Genomic DNA, 23,121 nt, shown 5'->3' on the forward strand with positions numbered 1-23,121 from the left:
GACAGAGAAACTGAGTTGACGGTTGATACAAGCCCGGTGGGCCTGGGTGCCATTTTAGCCCAAAAAGACAAGGACACTCCAACCCGAGGCACATTGGGCTTCATTACATGCTTGCCGGTCCGTAAACAAGGGTGCCAATAAGCTCACCGGAACTCTTGTTTCTCGAACGGCAAACTATGAGTCTGCCTGCCAGAGATGCTGTGCCCAACAGGTCTGACCCTGCCGGGCTCAGCGGCCACAGCAGGCAGCAGGCAGCAGGCAGGCAGGCAGACCGGTCATGGAAGCACCAGCACCGTTAGCAATGGTGCCAGTGCTTCCATGTCCCCCCTCCCATAGAGTCCTATGGGACTCTATGGGAATGGGAACTTACATTTTACCAGCGCCTGAGATTCCCGGGCCGCCGAGTCTGGCGGCAACCCAACGGTAGCACTGGCAGGGTTAACGCTGGACTCGTAATGAGTTCCATTGTTTTGTATCCTAGCAGGTGTCTATCCAAGACAGAGCAGGCCTATTTGCAGGCCCAGAAAAAAAGCCTAGCAGTCGTCTAGGCCTGCAAACACTTTCAATCGTTCCCTTATGGGAAACCATTCACAATCATAACTGATCATCAAGGCCTCCTCTTTCTAAACGGCAACCCGCAGGCAAAATTGCCACCCCGCATTGACAGGTGGTGCCTGCGACTGCAAGATTATGCATTTGATATTGTTCACAGGTCGGAGAAAGAAGACAACCCGGCTGGCTTCTTATCGCAACATACAAGTCAGGGAAATGTGCCTGAACTGTCATTAGCAGAAGCAGGCAATCCCAAAGGCATACACCCGATAAGACTCTCACAAAAAGTGAACCGTGACACAGCATTTCAAATCATCCTAGAAGGGCTGAAGTCAGGCAGGTAGAGGCGAGGGAAAGAGAGGAGTCGTCTTGAATCTGAGGAAGTAAGGAATGAAGTGAAAGAAGAACTGCCTGTATCGGAAGAGAACCTGCTGCTCAAGGGAAATAAGATCATTGTGCCTAATCGTCTGAGGAGGCAGGTAGTAGATAAAGCATACGTGTACTGTGTTCCATCACGTTTTTCTCCCATGATCTAGGTCCCCATCCAATTGGTTACTCTTTACTGTGTTCTGTGCCCATTAGGTTTTTCTCCCACGATCTAGCTCCCCACCCACTTGGTTACTGTTGTACTGTGCACTGTGTTCCATCAAGGTTTTCTCCCACGCTCTAGGTCCCCACCTACTTGGTTACTGTTGTACTGTGTACTGTGTTATATTACTCTCCCACGCTCCAGGTCCCTACCTCGCTGGGGTAACGTTGTATGCTGTGTTTTACCTGGCCACTCCTCCTAGTGTGCTCCCTTGTGTAACTTCCACCCTCTGTGCTCCCTGCGCTGTGAGGCACTCTTCTTCTCCCTCTAAATCCCGTCCCCCTACCCTCCTCGCACCCCCTATGGTGCCCTCTGTTTCTCCCATCTTCTCTAACTGACACTCTATCTTCTATCCTATCCCTCTGTAATGGGGAATGAAGACAGGCACAAATGATGCACAGTTCAAGGGTGTTTATTTAGCAAAGATGGGGTGGTAGAATGCCTATCTAGCCCTATATATAAGGATGGGAGCAAGCTCGACCATCAAATAATAAATAAGGAGTCCTATTAGTGTCTTGTCAAAGCAAAATGGCCTATACTAAAAAAAATATTGCCCATCCTTACGATTTAACAAGTGTGTACGGGGGAAAAAGGCATTTGCAAAAGAAAACAGTGTTCAAGAAAGTATTCCCTTCCCCACGTTTTCAGCATGGGACAAGGTGGCACACTCAGGTTTTGGAACACTCTCTGGCTTCTTCGGCTCAAGGATGCAGTTCGGGACATAAACCAGGGCCTTTCACGACAAAGTCCCTTTTCCAAAACAAAGGGCCTCATTACGACCCCGACGGTAGCCTGTCCCGGAAGCCAGGCATCCGCCCTCAGAACTCAGAGTTTGCCAGCCCGGTAACCGGCACACTCGTAATGAGGCCCAAATTCTCTCATTCGCCGAATGCCTGGGCACACACAAAACAAAGTTCCTTCTAGTTCTCAAGGCCCAGGTTCACAGTTCATACTGGGTATCCTTCTGTCGGGCTTGGACCCCTTTTAAACACAAAGGGCCTCATTATGGATCTGGCGGTAACCGTGCCGATGATACCGGTTGGTTGCCGCCAGACCCATGATCTATTTACCGGTGCCTGACTTCCCGGTAACACCGGGGGATTACAACCCCGGTGGCCCAGTAAGTCAGGCGCCAGCAAATTGATTGTAAGTCCCCATTCCCATAGAGTCCATTTGGACTCTATGGGAATGGGGATCACGGAAGTACTGGCACTGTTGTTAACGGTGCCGGTACTTCCTTGACAGCTTTGTCTACCGTGGCCGCTGTGCCCGGCAGGGTCAGACCTGTCGGGCACCGCGGCTCTGGCAGGCAAACCCGTAGTTTGCCAGTCTCAAAACAACAGTTCTGGTAAGCTTACCGGCACCGTTGTTTCCGGACCAGGAAACTTAGAATGAGGCTCAACGTCTCAATAGCTCTCCCTCAGTCAGGCTTGGACCCTTTTAAACACAATGTTCGTTTACGGGTCTCCCTCAGTCGGGCTCGGATCTTTTACAAGGGATTTAAAAGTTCCTGTAGGTCTTCCTCAGTCGGGCTTGGACCTCTTCCAACAAAAAGCACTTGATTCCACATAGATCTCCCTCAGACGGGCTCGGACCTCATAATCACAACACTGGTAGGAGTTTCCATCCCTTAAACTTCCAATCCCTTCAATTCCCAGTTTCTCACATTCTTAAATGTTCATCTACACAGAGACATTCGATTGGGCACTTTCACTATGCCAGACCACTCTGTTACTCTGTAGCATCTGTCCACAGTTCACAAGTTATAGGCAAGGTGCAGAGGTCTTTGTGGTTGTATTCCCACTACATGTCACATAATGCACCTTTCCTTATGGTTAAATAGTGGATTTCATGCTCCCAAGAAAAGTTCATATATTTCCGACAAGTTCCAGCTTCAGCCTTACACGCATGCTTCCCCTCACTCATAAACTCACCAGCCACGCGATGCTGTTGGGAAAAGACTTGCCGCTCTCAGATCTGAGGTCAGGGTCGTCTCACCACCTGCCCCTCTGTCTCCCTGAGGATCAACATCCACCCAGGGAAAGCAGCACTGGCCGCTATCTGGTCATTGCATCTAATGCCATTCTATCTAATGCCATTCCATCAACATTTTTCCATCTAAAAAGTTTCCATCGAATGCATATTTTTGGGGGGTAAAGGAATATTTTTTGTTTAGGTGCATTATAAAGGGTAAAAAACGGGGGTTGGGGTGGGACCCCCAAAAAGAAAAAAAAATGCATTCGATGCAATGACCATAAACCACACTGGCCTGTATCTGGCCTGCTGCGAGCAGCTCTTGTTGCTTTTTGGCTCTCTCCAGGCTGCAAGCCTCCAGCCACACCGGGTCAGCGTTCCAGCGTCTCGCTTTTCCTTGGCCCAAGTAGCAAGTGGGGCTGGGATAGAGATGGGACCCCCTGCTGGACTCAGTCACGCAGCCTTCCTACAGTTCTCCCAACTGCTGCTCCCTGTTCTGCCAGGAACTCCACCTTTTATACACCTGGCTTTCTTTAACAGGCTGCAGGTGGTAGTTCTGGGCTGGGTCTGTCTGTCCTTGCATGACTCTATTAGTGGGACAGTTCAGTATTAGCGTGGGGGAAGACTGTCTTCTGTTTCTCAGTGTGGTTTTGAGTAATCTTTATTCTTCTTAGTCACCTCCTCTTCTTCTTAGTGATTTTCGAAATTGGGGAGGGGGAGTTGTGATGGAAAAATGGTCCTTTAAAGGCAGAATGGGTGTGATTGTGATTGAGCACTTGACCTTGCTTGGTATAAGTAGGGCAAGGCCACTGCCTATTACTAGAGGTATTCTCTCTAGTTGTAGTATATGGGTAACTCAGTGGGGTAAGGGAATTATGGGAGTTGTAGTTTCCTGTTGTGACGGTAGATAGCTTGTATACGGACAGGTCAGAAAGGAGGGATGTATTAAATGTCCTCTGGGTTTAGAAGAGGGGGGACTAGGTTACTTTTAAGGGTCAAAAGATGGTTTGATTTCCCATGGTGTTTTCTCTTTCCTTTTTCTAAGTTAAAGATGTGGGGTGCGACATGATTCTGCTGACAATATCCTCCAAAGACAAAGGGGATATCGGGTAGGGGCGTGTCGGAAAGAATTGGGGAATACTGTGTCTCACCTGAGGGTATTTGTCACGCCCTCCTTGTCATCGTCCGCCTCCGCCCCCTCAGCCCCTTCCTTACCTGCCGGGTTGGTGCCTCAGCGCTCACATGGGCCGCGGATCCCTTCCGCTCGGCCTGCGGCGGCTCTTCGCCCCTTGTGGCATCCTTGGCGCCTCTGTCCCCGCCTGTCCTGGGGCTTGCCTTGGCGCTTGCGGGTGCATATGGGTGCCCACCGATGACACGGGCACCCCAGGAATCCAGCGCTCCGCAGCAGAGGGTCACGTGAATTGATTAGCGTTCACGTGACCCGGAAGATTTGTACAAATTGGTCACGTGACTAGGTGGGCAGTCACGGGACCCGGAAGAGACGCTTAAAAAGAGCAACGGTCCGTATTCTCATTGCTTCTCAGCTGTTTTCGCCGGCGAGTCGCTATCTGGACCTTTTCTTGTTGGATTTATGGTATTTGGACCTTGTTTTTCTGCCTACCTGGTTGCTTTGGATTTACCCACTGAACCTTGTATACTGGAAATGTGATGACCACTGGACTGCATAATTGGACTGCTACCTGGATTATCCTTTGGATTTGTTTGCCCTGGACTTTCTTGGAACTTTCAAGATTCAAGTATTCAGCCCCACATTTACCACCTTGATTATCAACATCCCGCCCTCCATTCCTCCAGACAGGAGCAGTTAGGTTCCACGCTAGCACCTGTTATCCTTGGGGTAGGTGTTTATTCATTTCCACTACATCATTAGTCATTAGTCATTGCAGTATTCTTAGATGTGTATTCTAACTTTGCTTTTCTTTTCAGCCACCCGGGGACCCGGTGCTTCCTGCTCCTGCCTATCTCCTGCAGCCCCAATAACTGGTCAGCGAGTAGTTTTACTCATCTCTGACTGGTACTTGGGGACGGAGGCATTATAATCCATGTTGACCTCAAGTCATAACAAACTGAGAAGCTACCCCCCACAGGATTATGGATGCCTCTGCCGGGGAACCGGTGACTGCCCTTGTCCAAGCAATCACTGTTCTATGAGCATCCGTCAGCGATTAGATACAATTCAAAGCGAGAGACATGCCCTACCTCCTGATGAAGAATTCGGAGACGCCCCATCTCAGCCAGAAGCCCCTGTAGCACCAACCGCTCCAGCCCCGCTCTATTTACCTACACCCTTCCCATTAGCCGCCCCTGAGAAATTCCATGGAAACCCTCGGAAGTTTCGCACCTTCTTAAATCAATGCAAATTACACTTTTTGTTCCGTCCCCAAGCCTTCCCTGATTCTACTACCAAGGCTGTTTTTACTTTGTCTAATCTTTCTGGCATTGCCGCCACTTGGGCCAACCCGTTGCTGGAAAATAATAGTCCAGTATTGTATGATTTTCACAGGCTAGTTGAGGAAATGATTAAGGTGTTTGACACACGACATAAGGCACAGACACGGGATCTGGAACTCCTTGATTTAAAACAGGAAAAAAAACCCTGCTTGAATACATAACACGGTTTAATCAATTATCAGTCGAGATGGCTTGGCCAGAAGAAAAGAAAGCAGTTATATTCTATAAAGGTCTAAGTGATCACATGAAAGATGTCCCTGCTGTAGTTCCTTCACTTCCTACACAATACCCTGAATTTGTGGATTTAGCACTGCAAGTAGATACCAGACACCCTGAAAGGAAGACGGAATCCAAAAGACCTAGCCCTTCATTTTCCTCGCATCCCATCACGTCCGAATCACCTAGTGAACCTATGCAAATTGGGGGTGTCCGCAGTCCCATATCCTCTACCGAGAGGGAAAGATGCAGAGAAGCCAACACTTGCTTCTATTGTGGCCTGAATGGCCATTTTGTTAAAGAATGTCCCAGACGACCCAAACAATGATCTACGGGTTTTCTGAAGGCTCGTCCCTAGAGCAGAGGGCACGGACGAGCCCACCAACACAGCATCATATGCCCCCTCCCTTGTCGCAAGTCACGCAACCTTTGTCTCTCGCAGCTGTTCTGATTTCTGCTGATAAAATCAAACAACAGGTTCAATTGGTCATAGATTCAGGAGCTACGGGTAATTATGTTGACATTTCACTAGCAGCGTCACTTAACCTGCCGTTACAGAACAAACCAAGACCTGAACCCGTACAGGCCGTGGATGGGTCTCCATTGCTTTCGGGTCCTATCAGACAACAAACAGCACCTCTGACCCTTCTCATGCAAGACACACATCAAGAAGTCCTTACATTCGACCTGATTACCATCCCGCAATATGGTTTGATCCTTGGCATCCCATAGCTACGTATTCACAATCCTGTCATTAATTGGTCCCAGGGTTTAGTGTTTTTTAGTCAATATATTGCCAAGAACATTGTCTTACCTTACCAGATCCAGTGACCACACCCGTCCAAGTACTGGGCACCATGGCCCAGATGTCCATAAATGACCCACAACCGATGGAGATAGATGTCTCAGAACATGTAGTCGGTCTCGTCACCACCAATGTACCTCCTGAATACCATGAGTATTTAGAGGTTTTTGACAAAAAAGCCTCTGAACATTTGCCTCCTCACCGGTCTTACGACTGCCCCATAGATTTGGTTCCTGGGGCTGCAGTACCTTGTGGTCGGATGTATTCCCTCTCTCCTCCAGAGGATGCCATTTTGAGGGAATACAGACACCAATCTCTCCAAGTAGGGCATATACGGCATCTCAATCCCCTGCTGCAAGCCCAATATTCTTCGTCCCTAAAAAAGAAGGCAATCTCCGCCCTTGTATCGATTATCGTCCTCTTAACCATGTTACTGTCAAAAATCGCTATCCTATTCCCCTCATCACTCCTTTACTGGATCGCCTTGTAAACGCCACAGTCTTTACCAAGCTTGATTTACGCTGAGCCTATAACCTAATATGCATCCATAAGGCTGATGAATGGAAAACAGCTTTTTGCACCAAATACGGTCTTTTCGAATACACGGTTATGCCCTTTGGGCTCTGTAATGCACCGGCAACATTTCAAAGATTCATGAATGCCATATTCCACAATATCATTGACACCTTCATGGTCGTTTACCTGGATGATATCTTGATATTCTCACAGACATAACATGAACACATTCTACATGTCAGGGAGGTTCTAAACCGACTCCGTACTCACCATCTTTATGCCAAACCTGAAAAATGTCAGTTCCATGTCCATGAAGTAGAGTTTTTAGGATTCCATATCGCCTCTGGGGGGCTGGCTATGAACACCACCAATATCCAAGCAGTGGTGGATTGGCCCGTACCAAAAACTGTGAAAGAATTACAGTCATTTCTTGGTTTCGCCAACTTTTACAGATGTTTTATCCTCTATTGTTGCACCCTTAACTCAACTTACAAGTCCAAACACCCCGTTCATATGGACCACTTTGCACCAGAACACATTCACAAACCTGAAGACGGCCTTCACTACAGCCCCGTTCTACAACACCCTAACCCAGAATTACCCTATGTCCTAGACGCTGACACCTCCTCTTATGCCATGGATGCCGTCTTGTCCCAGACCTGTCCCACCACTGGTCTATTACACCCTTCGCTTTCCATTCACGCAAATTTACTCCCACCGAAAGCCACTACACGGTCACAGAAAAAGAACTTTTAGCGGTTAAAGATGCTTTTCAGGTGTGGCGATACCATTTATTGGGGGCTAAACACCAGGTCACAGTTTACACTGATCATTGTAACCTCCAAGATTTGGCAACCTTTAAGTGCACTAACAGTTGACATTTACGTTGGCATTTGTTTTTTTCTGTCTATGATTTTGTCATAAAACACCATACAGGCACCGCTCATGGAAAAGCGGATGCCCTGTCACGCATACCCGGGGGCACATCTCTCCCATCTTTCCTGAAACCCATCTGGACAGCAAACATGTAATCTTTTTATGCACGCCTCCAGCGGATCTATTTACCACACTACGCCACTGGGTTACCTCGCATCCAGACCACTTACGCGAATGGGAATTGGACATACATGACGGGTTGCCATACATACAAGACAAATTATACTTGTTTACCTGTCATGATGCCTGCCTCCAAGGAGCCAAACCAGGCCCGGCACCCTCAGAGACAGACACCATGCATTCAAGGGAAGTCCCAGCAGCCCCAGATGGGGGCCCTTTGGACTCAGTCCTGGCGCCGTTGGCGTCAAGCTCATAGGGGACATCAGTCCTGGCGCCATCGGCGCCAGGCTCATACAGAAGTAGGTTGGGAGTAGTGCTTGGTGTAAACTTACCTGTGCAGACCATGCTGCAACTTCCAAGACTGGAAGGAACTATTTTTCTAGGGACTACTTGATCTCTAGGGTGTGACCGGTGGAGGAATACATATTTCTGGGGGAAGAATACATACCTGGAATTACTTGAAAGGCTATTTAAGCCACACCCAAGCCGCAGACCACGCTTCGCGTTGTTCTGCACTTAGCAGCTGGACGCTCACCGTGCCTGCTCCTGCCTTGGTCCTCCATCACGCCTGCCAGCATCCTGGAAACACCTAAAGAAGAAAAGGGAAGAGAACAGGGGAAAACAAGAACCTTACCTGATACATCTGCACTCCGGATTCTGCATGCGACGATCCTGCAAAGAAGGCAAACATTTTAAACGCGCATCGCGTCGCGTGCAGCACGCTGCATTTCACTCACCTGAACGTGGCGTTTTCGAGTCCTGCGACGTCCATCCGGAGCTTCCACCGCCATCCAGCACCTATTGGAAGGAAGGAGAAAGAGAGGTGAGAAGGGAAACACAAATCTAAGTAGAGCTTACCTGTGGTTCAATTCCCTCTCCGCCTTCGGGTTTGTGCCATACCTTCGGCATCTCAGCACCCCGGCCCCTAAGGGGAAAAGAAACAGACATTGTATTAGTGAGAGCATGTGAGAACATTAGCAATACGCTCACTCAAGACTTACCCATTTGCAAGAGAGACACAGCAGCTCTTTTCGGGACGGCGTCTTACCTCCGGCATTGCCGTACCCCGGCCCCTGTGGGGAAAAAGACATTGGGCCTCATTACGACCCTGGCGGTAAGGGGTTAGTGCCAGCGTTAGCTGCGCCGACCCCTTACCGCCAATTACGAGTTCCCTTTCCGCCATGGCGGTTTTTACACCTGCTTTTAGCGGGTGTAAAAAACCATGGCGGTAAGGGAACTTGGTGTTAATTACGCCACCGTAATTTACGGTGGCGTAATTAACGCCTTCCCCACTCCCATTATGCCCTATGGGGCAAAAATGGGAATGGGGAAGGGTAAATGGGGATTGGGGATTTACCGCCCCGCCAAGGTCGGAATGGGGCGGTAAATCCCCTTACCGCCATGGCGTTAACGTAGTTAGCACCATGGCGGTAAAGTCACGGCCCTGGCGGTAACTTACCGCCAGGGTCGTAATGAGGCCCATTGGACATTAAAGGAGATACTTAAAACTGCAAAGGAATCTCTCATCGGAATTCTTACCAGAATTTGGCTTCATCCAAATCGCCTACAGCCCGGAATCTTCTCCAGCACCTGCGAAAGAAAAGAACAGATGAGTGAATATAAACCCAAACTTGCCATAAACATTTGCGGTACGACGGGAATGGACAAACTAGTTTAAACTCATCAATCCAGTGAAGTAACTGGAATCACAACGCGCCCCTGCATCAGAAGCAGGATGGAGAGCTTGTCATTTTGGTCCCTAAGGTGAGTCTTCGCAGGGAATCCCAAAAGGGTTTCACGGAGGGAGAGAAGGGAAGTGGGAGGTCGGAACATCACCCGCAGACTATTAACCCTTCCTTTTCACACACAGTGGGATATTCCTCCGAGCCAGAAAAGCCAGGTTGGGGAGTACAGTCCATCTTCCAGGTCTTACGCATCTCTGCAGAAGAGGTCACAGCAGTCCCAGCCACGCCCGCGCCTCCGTGGGAGCCAGGTGAGCGTTACACTACCACGGACACACACACATTAGCTTTGGAATGGTCCCATGATGCAGCTGTCAATGGTCATCCCGGCCAAAAACATACCTTGGCCTTACTCCAGCGTTGGTGCTGGTGGCCCTCTATGAGTAGAGATACATTATCCTATGTGGCTTCCTGTTCGGTCTGCGCTCAGTGTAAGAATAGAAAAGGTCGACCCCTCAGACTATTGCAGCCATTACCAATACCATTGAGACCCTGGCATACTGTCACTATGGACTTTGTAACAGACATGCCTTGTGTAAAAGGCTACGACACGATATGGGTGGTGGTGGATTCCTTCACGAAGATGGCACAATTCATTCCTTGCATTGGAATACCCACAGCCCCTGCCCTGGCTAGCCTTTTTTTTCGTCACATCTTCTGTTATTTTGGGTTACCTTCTATTCTGATTTCCGTTCGGAGGTCACAGTTCACATCCCGCCTTTTGCGGTCACTCACCAAGTTACTCGGAATTGACACACGTTTCTCATCCTCCTACCATCCCGAGACAGACGGGCAGACCGAACGTGTCAACCAATCCATGGAACAATATCTGGGTTGCCTCTCCTTACAACACCAACAGCCCTGGTACCAGATACTCCATGTGGCTGAATTCGCATACAATAATGCACCTCATTCATCCACAGGATACTCACCCTTCTATTCCCTTTATGGCCAACATCCTCGTGTATTTCCTGTTCCTGATCTACCACCCACTCTTCCTCCCTCTGTTTCTTCATGTGTTAGCAACCTAAGGGAAATACACGCACAGACTTTACTATATCTCCAGGAGTCACAGATTAAGATGAGTAAAGCAGCCAACAAGAGGCGTGCTGAGGCGCCTCTCTACACTATAGGGGACAGAGTTTGGCTTTCCACTAAGCATCTTCTGTTACCGGGCTGCCGCAAGCTCCTGCCCTGTTTTGTTGGTCCATACCGAATAACCCAGGTAGTCAATCCGGTAGCCTATCGACTCTCACTGCCCGTCTCTTGGTGCATTCACCCAGTATTTCCCACTTCCCTTCTCAAACCATGTCCAGACAGTGGGCCTGATCACGACTTCGGCGGTAACCCTTAAATCCAGCGGTAGCGCTAATACCGCCGGATTTAAGGGTCCGCCGAATCAGGGCTTTGGCGGATTTCGCCCCAGCTCTGAGCTGGGGGGAAATCCGTCAAAAATGTGCGCTATTACCGCCGGTGGGAAATCCTCCAGCGGTAAGAGCACGAAAATTCCCCATTGGGCCCAATGGAGAATGGGGCATTCCCGAATGGGCTCAATGGGGAATGGGGAATTACTTTACCACCGAACTTGTGATCCGGCGCTATTAGCGCCGGGGAGTTCGGCGGTAGGGCTATTACCACCGGCAGTAACGGCCAAGTCGTGATCAGGCCCAGTGTGCGGATAGTTCTGCCTCCTTCCCCAATCCTGAAAGGTTAATGCCATTTTGGGATCCCGTGTCATTCGGGGTTGTCTATATTATTTGATAGATTGGTTGGGGTATGACCCGGAGGAAAGGTCCTGGGAGCACGCTAGTCAACTTTGCTGGTTGCACGATTCCACAGGGATAATCCTCTAAGCCCACAAGGACGTGTGCCCTTGGGGAGGGGCTCTGTCTCGCCCTCCTTGTCATCATCCGCCTCCGCCCCCTCGGCCCCTTCCTTACCTGCCGGGTTGGTGCCTCAGCGCTCGCACGGGCCACGGATCCCTTCCGCTCGGCCTGCGACGGCACTTCACCCCTTTTGGCGTCCTTGGTGCCTCTGTCCCCGCCTGTCCTGGGGCTTGCCTTGGCGCTTGTGAGCGCATAGGGGTGCCCACCGACGACACAGGCACCCCAGGAATCCAGTGGTCCGCAGCAGAGGGTCACGTGAATCGATTAGCGGTAACATGACCCGGAAGATTTGTACAAATCGCTCATGTGACTAGGTGGGCAGTCACGTGACCCGGAAGAGACACTTAAAAAGAGCGTCGGTCCGTATTCTCATTGCTTCTCAGCAGTTTTTGCCGGCGAGTCGCTATCTGGACCTTTTCTTGTTCGATTTATGGTATTTGGACCTTGTTTTTCTGCCTACCTGGATTACTTTGGATTTACCCACTGAACCTTGTATACTGGAACTGTGCTAACCACTGAACTGCATAATTGGACTGCTACCTGGATTATCCTTTGGATTTGTTTGCCCTGGACTTTCTTTGAACGTTCAAGATTCAAGTATTTAGCCCCACCTTTACCACCTTGATTATCAACAGACCATTGTGTCAAGTGAATCCAGCGCCGGAACCCAGCTAAGCCCGTTCGAGTCCCGGAGACCCTTGCAGCCTTGCGCTCGCTCCCAGGAGGGGGCAGAGCCTATTGGCGGTCACGTGCAGCGCCACGTGACTCTTCCCAGCTGCAAAAGCCGGACACAGCCGCCCGAGTGGCGAGACCATTGTGTCAAGTGAATCCAGCGCCGGAACCCAGCTAAGCCAGTTCGAGTCCCGGAGACCCTTGCAGCCTTGCGCTCGCTCCCAGGAGGGGGCGGAGCCTATTGGCGGTCACGTGCAGCGCCACGTGACTCTTCCCAGCTGCAAAAGCCGGACACAGCCGCCCGAGTGGCGAGACCATTGTGTCAAGTGAATCCAGCGCCGGAACCCAGCTAAGCCCGTTCGAGTCCCGGAGACCCTTGCAGCCTTGCGCTCGCTCCCAGGAGGGGGCGGAGCCTATTGGCGGTCACGTGCAGCGCCACGTGACTCTTCCCAGCTGCAAAAGCCGGACACAGCCGCCCTTGCGGCGTTAAGCCCGACAGGGGTAAAGGCACTGGGCTGTTAAGCGGCTGTTACGCGGAGGTGAGCATAAGATACACCTACATTATATTGTTTCTTATATTACTTTGTGAAACTGCAATTCTAGGCGCAGCACCCTGCTTGACATTACCTCTGGGTTGGGCTTTCATCCTTTCCACCTATTGATTCATAAAAGAAGATAGGAGGCTGATAATTAGACTCCGGAGCACACCCCTCCTTGAAGATATGGTAGACCAGGAAGGATCATACCTCGAGGGAGAGGGTACTGCGGCACCCGACGCATCAGCCCCCTCCTCACCAGGAACATCCCAGACTCCTTCTCACGTCACCCATGCCATTGTTCATGTTGATAATCTTCCGGCTTCTAAATCCTACGTCCCCCCACCCCTTATTCAGGAAGGTTGGAAAAGAGGACTGGAATACACTCTAACAACTAAAAAGATTCAAAGCAGAATCAATGATCACTTCATAAGGAAAAGAAATAAGAGCACAAATGATCTAGCTGATTTAATTGTTACCTCTAGCCAGTCCTCCTGTACAAATCAGGAGGGTGATAATATCTTCCCTCCATCTTCGTCTACAGATTCTTTCCGCCACTCGGAACTATCATTACTTAAAGCACCAGAAAACGGACTACGGGACGCACAAGAAAGACATACCTCTCCATCACAAGGGATTCCCTTGACAGCCAGGGAGAATACGTTGACAGCACTGAGCTTTGTACTGAACTCCCTAGTGTCCGTTTTTGAACTTCTAAAAACAGAGGTCCAAACACAAGCAGGTGTCCTACTGGAACTCGCAAATGAAGTGTCAAAGAACGAATCAACAACAACGGCTCTCAATAACATCTTGAATACAATCTTGATTCCAACCATAAAAGACGCACAAACAGAGGGAGCGAAACAAGGTCTGGACCTCACTCAAATCTATTGTTTATTGAAGGAAGAGGCCAAGAACAACCTCACAACACAAGAGCTTGTAAAAAAAGCTTGTAAAAAACCTCCCATTGGTCATTCAAGAAAGTATGTCTAAGAATCAACTACAGTTAGAAGAGGACCCTATAGACTGCTTCGATGACACTCCACTATCAAACTCAGTCCTAGAAGAATTTCGTAGACTAGCAAATGTTGATTAGGAAGGCATTGAAGAGATCCCGGAGAGCCCGAGAAACACCACTGTACCAAATACTCAAGTCTCCCCACACAATGAAACGATCTTGGATCTTGCAACCCCATGATACTCCCGAAAAAGAAGAAGGAACAAGCAAAAAAAAAAAAACTTACCGCAAAAGACTCTTGCTCTCACCTACAGTCGGATAAAACCCAAAAAAAATCAAAAAAACAGAAAAACAGAAACCAAAAAAAATCTGGAACCAATGCCTTCCTGAAAAAAATCTCATTGTGTGAGGAAAAGCCCCTCGACCTTGAAGCTGAAATACTCTCAGTAGCTGGACCATCTCAGAGTGAAAACCAAAGTTCCTCTAGGTCCACTACAAGGGGACAGGGGAAAAACGGAAAAAAAGAGGATTCGGCACAAGCAGGGGAGGCTCAAACCAACATTAAGGTACAAACCTCAAACATGGCCATTCAAACGGAGCCAATAAACCCTGTGAGCGGAATTTCCAACAATCAAAGCCCAAAAGTGGCCCAGACGAACATTAAGTTAGCACCTATTTTCCTAAAAAATAAAATCCAAAAAGACATCATCAGATGTGTGTAACGCTCACCTGATTCCCGTAGAGGCGCCGGTCTTGACTGGGCGTATACCGTATCTTCAAAGGTGATGTGTAACACACGGCTGGCTCTTTGGGCTGGACCTCTGTGCACTGTATGACTGACTCGAAGGGTAAGATGTCTGCAGATAGAAAATATGGGATTAAGGAACTGGGTTATTGAATGTCTCTCTCTTCTTCCCTTTCTCTTCTCCTGTAGAACCCCAAAGGTTAACACCTTAGGTAAGTGAACGCCGTGCTCTCCATCTGCCTCGGGGCAGGGTTCTGTAACCAGTTTCTTCACTGGATAAGGGGAGCAGGCCTCTTGACTTCAGAGGACTGCTGTCCGTCGTTTACTGCACGAACGGTAAGTTTCGAGTAATTCTAATGTCTTTAAAGTCTTTAGTAATGATGTTTCTTGTTTTGCAGTGTTCCGGCGATGGCGGATGACGGGCTGAAGTGAGTTGAAGATGGAGCCCGTGTGATGAATAGAAGCGCCTGGAAGCACGTAAGTAAGCGCTTGTTGCCTGCTTCACGATGCGCTCTAACTGTCTTTTTATTTTGCAGGTACAAGTTCGGAGCGGCTGCAGGGTGCCGGAATACCCACTGGGTTAGATGTGGAAAGGAGTAATGGCACGTGAGTATTAAAGTTCCCCAATGTCTTTAAACGCACCTTGTTTTGTCTTTCAGATGCGGGATGCAGCGCTGAAGGCCTCCGGAGCGTGCGAAGAGTTGGTATGCTTTTGTCTTTCAGATGCCGGAATGCAGTGTGAAGACCTCCGGAGCGCACGAAGAGTAGGTAAGCCTTTGTCTTTCAGATGCCGGAATGCAGCGCGAGGCGTTGGTGACAGCCGATGGACCAGGTAAGTGAAGAGCTGTCACTGAAGACCGTAATGCTAACCTGTTATTTCTTGTCTTTATAGGTGTTGCTGAAGACTGGATTCAGGATGGTAAGCCTTTTTCCTTAAGCCCAGGATCAGATGCAGAAGACACGATGAGCGTTCTGCTGCAGAGGATGCAGAATAACGCAAATCAAGATTCATCCATCGGGTGTGGTTTAAATAGCCTCCTGTAGTGCTTAGGTGTCTTCTTCCACAGCCACGCCTAGGTAAGAAAAGAGTTCCTGCTTTCCAGAAGAGTTCCAGTGTTCTGAATCTAGGGAGTGGCTCCTGCCCCACCCAACAGGAAAAGTAGTTCCAAACAGAAGAGGATCAGAGGCTCAACTGGCAGGCAAGTAAGCAGCATGGTCTGCTGCAGGTAAGTCCACCCAAGCATTATGAGCCCGGCGCTTCCAGCGCTGGGACTGGGCATATTTATGAGCCTGGTGCCACTGGCGCCAGGACTGGGTCCAAAAGGTCCCAATTGGGACTGGTTGGCACTCGGAACCTGGGTTATGGATCTGCTTCCAAGGGAGTTGGGAAAACCCTGACCTTTTGGAAGCAGAGATCATGACAGTACCCCCCCTCAAGGCCCCTCCCAAACCGGGCTTCTCCGGGGGTTTTGGCTTGTCAGGAAATGTTCGGTGAAATCTTTTGATTAGGCGAGGAGCGTGGACATATTCAGCAGGTTCCCAGGATCTCTCTTGGGGGCCGTAACCTTTCCAGTCAATTAGGTAAAATAGTTTAGATTTGGAGATCTTGGAGTCCAGAATGCTTTTGACTTCAAACTCGAGTTCTCCATCAACTAGGATAGGTTTTGGAGATTTAGTTAGTCGGGTTTGAGGTTGCACGGGTTTTAATAGAGAGACGTGGAAGAGCGGATGTATCTTCATGTGCGGGGGCAAGTCCAACTTGACCGCTACTGGGTTTACTATGGTAGTGATGGAATAGGGACCAAGGTATCTTGGGTTGAATGTGCGTGGCCCTTTTAGAGGTAGATATTTGGTGGATAACCAGACTTGATCCCCTACTTGATATTGAGGGGCTTCCTTCCGATGTTGATCTGCTCCTTTCTTGTATTGCTCTTTAGCCCTTTGAAGGTGAGAAACAGCTCCCTTAAAGGATTGGGTGATTGTAGAATGCAGGTAGTCTACTGCTGGTGTTTCAAGATCTTGGAGGGGATCCAACTCCGAGGTTCGAGGGTGACTGCCGTACAAAAGAAAAAACGGGGTTTTCCCAGTTCCCGAATGGACAGAGTTATTGTAGGCATATTCGGCTATCCAAAGGATGTCTTTCCAAGTTTTTTCAGTTTGTTGCAGCATGCAGCGTAAATACTGTTCCAGAGTTTGATTGGTCCTCTCGGTTTGTCTGTCGGTCTGAGGGTGGTGACTGGTCGATAGTCTCACATCAATTTGAGCCGACCGCCAGCAACTTCGCCAAAAATGAGAAATAAATTGACTACCTCGATCCGAAATTAGAACCGAAGGAAAACCGTGCAGTCGGACGATGTTTTCGAGAAATTCTCGGGCCAGAGTTGCTGCTGTTGGCAAGCCTTTGAGCGGAATGAAATGCGCCATCTTGGAGAATAAGTCCACGATTACTAGAATCGTATTGTCCGGAGCATGGAGGTAGATCGGTGATGAAGTCCATAGAAAGCGTATGCCAAGGGTGAGGTGGGATGTCAATAGGGCGTAAGAGGCCTGCTGGTCTTTCCTTTTGACTCTTGTTTTGGGTGCATACTCCACAGGACATTATAAAGTCTCTGATATCTTTTTTCCAAGACGGCCACCAGAAGTAGCGCTTGATCTTTTCTGAGGTCTTGGCCATACCGGGATGTCCTTCCATTAAAGAATCGTGATAACAAGAGATTACTTTTTTCTGTAAATCTGTGCTGGATAGGTATAATCGTTCTTGGAAATACAATAAGTTGTCCTTTACTGCAAAGTCCTTTCCCTGCAGATGCCAATGCTGTATGTCTGCTGGAGTTACAAGTTGCCAGGCTTTATCCTTAACTTCCTCTATGGATTCTGTGGCGATTACACCCAGAATTCTTTGTTCGGGAATGATTGGTACAGGTTTAGGGTTGATCAAGTGTTCTTCCACTCCCATCCGAGAAAGGGCATCAGCTTTACCGTTCTTTGTACCAGGTCGATAGGTAATTATGAAGTCAAACTCGGCAAAGAATAATGCCCAACGGAGTTGTCTAGAGGATTGGGCTTTTGCGGTTTTCAAATATTGCAGGTTTCGGTGATCCGTAATCACAGTAACGGTGTGTCGGGCCCCCAGCAGATAATGCCGCCAAGCCTTAAAGGCAGACTTGATAGCCAGAAGTTCCTTGTCAGTAATCGTGTAATTGATTTCAGGAGGCGAGAATTTGCGGGACCAAAATGCCACGGGATGCAACTGATTGGTTACCGGGTCCTTTTGTGATAGAACTGCCCCCATGGCAAGGCTTGAAGCATCAGTTTCCACGATGTAGGGGAGGTCGGGGCGAGGGTGTTTTAAGATTGGTGCAGAGATAAATTTAGTCTTCAAATCCTGGAAAGCTTGTACCGCCTCGGTAGACCATTCAAAACTTTGTTTTTCTTTAACAAGGCAGTGATGGGCTGGACTATTCGAGAGAATTTGGGGATAAACCTGCGGTAAAAGTTAGCGAAGCCTAACATGCTTTGCACACCTTTTACGGAGGATGGTGATGGCCATTTGAGAACTGCATTGACCTTCTTTGAATCCATACGCACTCCGCCAGGTGATAATATGAATCCCAAGAATTCAACTTCAGTCACGTTGAAAACACATTTTTCCAATTTAGCGAAAAGTTTGTGTTGACGCAATCTTTCGAGGACCATTTTCACGTGTTTCCGATGTTCAGATTCCGATGAAGAATAAACGAGGATGTCGTCAATGTAAACAACAACACACACATCTATGAGCTCTCTGAGGACATCGTTCATAAAATATTGAAAGGCGGCTGGGGCATTGCAAAGTCCGAAGGGCATGACCTGATATTCAAATAGCCCATACTTGGTGCGGAAGGCCGTCTTCCATTCATCGCCCTCTTTTACTCGTACCAAGTGGTAAGCTCCTCTAAGATCCAGCTTTGTATATATGCATGCTTTTCTGACTTTGTCCAGGAGTTCAGGGATCAAAGGTAACGGATATCTATTCTTAACGGTGATCTGGTTCAGGGAGCGATAATCTATACAAGTTCTAAGGTCTCCTTCCTTTTTTGGAACGAAGAACAAAGCTGAAGAAGCAAGGGACTTGGAAGGACGAATAAACCCATTTGCCAGGTATTGATCCAGGTATTGACGAAGGTGAAGGTTCTCAGGCTCGGTGAGGGCATAAATTCTACTACAAGGAGGAGTAGATCCAGGTATCAGGTCTATCTGGCAGTCATAAGACCTATGAGGAGGTAGAGAGTTAGCCTGATCCTTCCGGAAAACATCTTGGTATTCTAGGTATTCGGGAGGTAACTGGGGAGTCTCTGAAGAAATTGCTGCCAGTGCAACACCAGGTGGAGGGTGACAAGTAGAGACACATTCTGGAAACTGGACCGTTCTTGCTCGCCAATCGATCAGAGGATTGTGTTTCTCTAACCAAGGTATTCCTAGAATAATCTGAAACTGAGGGGCCTTGATCACATCGAACACGATCTTCTCATGGTGTCCATCTTGACTTACTAGCGTCACCTCTTGAGTGGTATGCGTTACTGGCCCGGAGGCTATCTCTGTACCATCCACCGTAGTAATGACGTCCTTTACAGCCTTGGGACAAAGAGTTAGATTCATCCTCAAAACCATTTCATGATCCACATAATTGCCGATGGCACCGCTGTCGACGTAAGCTTCAATTGCATGTAATCGATCTGGATTATCAGGGCTAATGAGGACCATAGGTATCACGAAATGCGAGGTCACGGAACTGGTTTTCACGCTCGGCAAGAGGACCTCTATTCTTGTCGGGCGAGGTCGTTTCCCTGCTCAGAGTTTGTAACTTTGGTAACTGCAGCTCCTACTGCCTTCTTGGCAGGTTTCACCGGACAGTCTCGAAGAAAATGCCCTGGGTTTCCGCAATAGAGGCATAATTGCAACTGTTTTCTCCTTTCCCGCTCCTTTTGTGTTAGAGGACCTTTCAGACCCCCTATTTGCATGGGTTCCCCGGAGTCTACTCCTTTGGAAGGAGTTGGCGGTTTGGAAAATACTTGAGCATCAAACTTGGAATGATCGGCCTTCCTGTTCTGCAGTCTGTGATCTATTTGAACGACTAAGTCTATATAGTCCGAACAATCTTGTGGGGGATTCACTACTTGGGCTAACACATCTTTGAGCTCTCCACGTAGACCTCTATAAAACAGCGTAATCCTTTTGTCCTCAGGCCATTGAGTTTCCACTATCAGTCTGTTGAAAGACGCAATATAAGCCAAAAGGTCTTGATTACCTTGTCGCAACGAAAGAAGCTCATTGTCCAAGGCCTGCCCCTGTGAATGTCTTGCGAACAGTTTTTCCATACTGAGCTGAAAAGCTTGAAAATCATGGAGGACCGGATCATCTTGATTTACTAGAGGGATCGACCAGTCTGCCGCATTGCCACTAATGTACGAAAGCACGAAAGCTACTTTAGCTTGATCAGTTGGAAAGGCTGCTGGCCGGCATAAGAAATGCAACCGGCACTGATTGATAAATACTGCAAACCTCTTTGGGTCACCAGAAAATCGTTCGGGCGGAGCCAGAGGTACATTCCCAGGTAGGTTGATCTGCACTGGATTCATAGAGGATGTAGAAGGAAGATTTCCCCCAGATGCGGGTAACGGGGTCTGTCCGGCTTGTGACTGTAGCAATTGTCTAGCGAGACCATCTGTTCGCTCCTTGGAAATAATCAGTTCCCTTCTTAGAGCGTTCGTTTCCTGACGGGCTGCATGCACTTCTGCCCTTAGTTCCCCAAGTAACTGGGCTAGCTGGTCGGTATCCGAGGTTTCCATAGCGCCTGGACGGGAGTTTTGTGGTAGGCTTTGCGTTCTGTAACGCTCACCTGATTCCCGTAGAGGCGCCGGTCTTGACTGGGCGTATACCGTATCTTCAAAGGTGATGTGTAACACACGGCTGGCTCTTTGGGCTGGACCTCTGTGCACTGTATGTCTGACTCGAAGGGTAAGATGTCTGCAGATAGAAAATATGGGATTAAGGAACTGGGTTATTGAATGTCTCTCTCTTCTTCCCTTTCTCTTCTCCTGTAGAACCCCAAAGGTTAACGCTCTCACCTTAGGTAAGTGAACGCCGTGCTCTCCATCTGCCTCGGGGCAGGGTGCTGTAACCAGTTTCTTCACTGGATAAAGGGAGCAGGCCTCTTGACTTCAGAGGACTGCTGTCCGTCGTTTAATGCACGAACGGTAAGTGTCGAGTAATTTTAATGTCTATAAAGTCTTTAGTAATGATGTTTCTTGTTTTGCAGGGTTCCGGCGATGGCGGATGATGGGCTGAAGTGAGTTGAAGATGGAGCCCGTGTGATGAATAGAACCGCCTGGAAGCACGTAAGTAAGCGCTTGTTGCCTGCTTCACGATGCGCTCTAACTGTCTTTTTATTTTGCAGGTACAAGTTCGGAGCGGCTGCAGGGTGCCGGAATACCCACTGGGTTAGATGTGGAAAGGAGTAATGGCACGTGAGTATTAAAGTTCCCCAATGTCTTTAAACGCACCTTGTTTTGTCTTTCAGATGCGGGATGCAGCGCCGAAGGCCTCCGGAGCTTGCGAAGAGTTGGTATGCTTTTGTCTTTCAGATGCCGGAATGCAGTGTGAAGACCTCCGGAGCGCACGAAGAGTAGGTAAGCCTTTGTCTTTCAGATGCCGGAATGCAGCGCGAGGCGTTGGTGACAGCCGATGGACCAGGTAAGTGAAGAGCTGTCACTGAAGACCGTAATGCTAACCTGTTCTTTCTTGTCTTTATAGGTGTTGCTGAAGACTGGATTCAGGATGGTAAGCCTTTTTCCTTAGGCCCAGGATCAGATGCAGAAGACACGATGAGCGTTCTGCTGCAGAGGATGCAGAATAACGCAAAGCAAGATTCATCCATCGGGTGTGGTTTAAATAGCCTCCTGTAGTGCTTAGGTGTCTCCTTCCACAGCCACGCCTAGGTAAGAAAAGAGTTCCTGCTTTCCAGAAGAGTTCCAGTGTTCTGAATCTAGGGAGTGGCTCCTGCCCCACCCAACAGGAAAAGTAGTTCCAAACAGAAGAGGATCAGAGGCTCAACTGGCAGGCAAGTAAGCAGCATGGTCTGCTGCAGGTAAGTCCACCCAAGTATTATGAGCCCGGCGCTTCCAGCGCTGGGACTGGGCATATTTATGAGCCTGGTGCCACTGGCGCCAGGACTGGGTCCAAAAGGTCCCAATTGGGACTGGTTGGCACTCGGAACCTGGGTTATGGATCTGCTTCCAAGGGAGTTGGGAAAACCCTGACCTTTTGGATGCAGAGATCATGACAATGTGCAAGCAACACTAGACCGGCGCCTACCAGTCTAAACACCATCGCGAACCCGGCTGTGGAAACTCCAACGGTCTCCTCCTTCCAGCCCAGGCCTACCCTCGACAACGCATTTACTAGACCCACGCCTAATGAAGTGGTCTGTCGGAACGGTATAGGAAAATCATCAAGCCTAGAGCTGCGCTCATTCACCAGAGTAGTGGAAGATGAACTTGAGAGCTCTCTTCTCTCCACACCTGCGAGGGCTACAGAACCGGAAATAGCTGACTTCTCAATTCCCAGGATCTGGCTAAGACTGGAAAGACCTAATAGGTATACATCACTCTGCAGATCAGTACTGTTGACGGAAATTAGAAAAAATTACAATCTATTTCTTTTTTCGTCAGATGACATTGAATATGTCAAATTTCCAGTGGCGAATGACAGATTTCTTGTGGAGGTCGGCCTTGTCTCTAGAAGAGCCCATCAGGCAATTATCAGGAATAAAATCGACCTGGCCAGATCAGGCCTCTTGGTGTTTGAGCGAGAAGAGGAAGATAGAGACAGAAACTACTCCTGCACTTCTCCAAACAGAGAAGTTAGTCCAAGCTTTGGAGGACCAGCTGGTCCAGGGTCAGCACACTCAAGGATCCCGATCCTCAGTCTCAATCTTAATGAAAATCTAATTACAAAACTTCCTGAGATCATTTCCCAAATTCTCGTGAAGTTAGGTGAGGATCAAAATAGTTTAGGCATAATGGCCTGGGACTAATCTCCTGGAACACAAGAGGCTCTAGCTTTCTAAAGATTATCAACATCCCGTTCTCCATTCCTCCAGACAGGAGCAGTTAGGTTCCACGCTAGCACCTGTTATCCTTGGGGTAGGTGTTTATTAATTTCCACTACATCATTAGTCATTGCAGTATTCTTAGATTTGTATTCTAACTTTGCTTTTCTTTTCAGCCACCCCGGGACCCGGTGCTACCTGCTCCTGCCTATCTCCTGCGGCCCCAATAACTGGTCAGCGAGTAGTTTTACTCATCTCTGACTGGTACTTGGGGATGGAGGCATTATAATCCATGTGGACCTCAAGTCATAAC

Source organism: Ambystoma mexicanum, chromosome 12, assembly GCF_040938575.1.
Source record: "Ambystoma mexicanum isolate Mex_15411 chromosome 12, UKY_AmexF1_1, whole genome shotgun sequence".
NCBI lineage: Eukaryota > Metazoa > Chordata > Amphibia > Caudata > Ambystomatidae > Ambystoma > Ambystoma mexicanum.